This window comes from Priapulus caudatus, unplaced genomic scaffold, assembly GCF_000485595.1.
Source record: "Priapulus caudatus unplaced genomic scaffold, Priapulus_caudatus-5.0.1 Scaffold1729, whole genome shotgun sequence".
In the NCBI taxonomy this organism is placed as follows: Eukaryota; Metazoa; Priapulida; class Priapulimorpha; order Priapulimorphida; family Priapulidae; genus Priapulus; species Priapulus caudatus.
This window is the reverse complement of record NW_014578790.1, coordinates 66,846-67,928: the sequence shown is the minus strand read 5'-3', so window position 1 is coordinate 67,928 and position 1,083 is coordinate 66,846.

Genomic DNA, 1,083 nt, shown 5'->3' with positions numbered 1-1,083 from the left:
TAATTAATTGAGTTTAAATGAGGAGTAATGTTAATGTACTGTTTTTTTTTTTGACCTTGTGCGATAGCGGGTTCTGAGTTTACTCTTTATAAAGTTCACCGGAGGCAGTGGGTGCGGCAACCCGTCATCAATGGCCTACATAGGCGTATTTATAGACGTTCCCCTGTCGATTCAATGAGAGCACTTAACTCCGTAACTGCGCTACCTGCCGAAAGTTCTACGGGACCGACTGACCCAGAAAGCGGAAAGCGAATCGACGACCATCTACGCGTAGACTGGCACCCGCGCTCGGGACCCCGTTGCGCGCTCGCACGGCACACGAGCGGCGGTGGCCGTCTAGATTTCGAGGAGCGCGTGACTTTTAGATTTGAGAGCGCGTGTGTGTGTGTGAGTGTGTGTGTGTGTGTGTGTGTGTACATACATTACACAGCGGCACATGACCGTCAGAGTGGGCGCGTGATGCAAGCACGAGATGATATCATAGGCCGCGGATTTCACCGCGTGAGAAAAAACAACACCGGCACCGCTGCAGCTGCTGGCAACAGTCCCTATATACTACTATTACTAACTGCTGCTGCTGCTGCACGCACACACGCGCACTCACGCACGCACGCACGCACGCACGCACACACACATGCACACACGCACTCACGCACGCACACACCCACATACACGCACGCACACACGCGCACACACGCGCACACACAAGCACCCACGCACACACACACACGCACGCACGCACGCACGCACGCACGCACACACACACACGCCAGCTTTTGCTCAGCATTCAATGATTCATGATGAACGTGGACATAGACTGACACCTTAGTCGCTGGCGTCGCACAGAATAGACACACGGCGACGTCGCGGGAGCCGTCTACGGTTGCAAAAAACCCTCGAGCAATGAACCTAATACCGTCACTTCTGAGTTTGATTTCGTTTATTTGTTCTATTTTTTTGCACACAACGTGATATGCAGATAGAGAGAGAGAGAGAGAGAGAGAGAGAGAGAGAGAGAGAGAGAGAGAGAGAGAGAGAGAGAGAGAGAGAGAGAGAGAGAGAGAGAGAGAGAGAGAGAGAGAG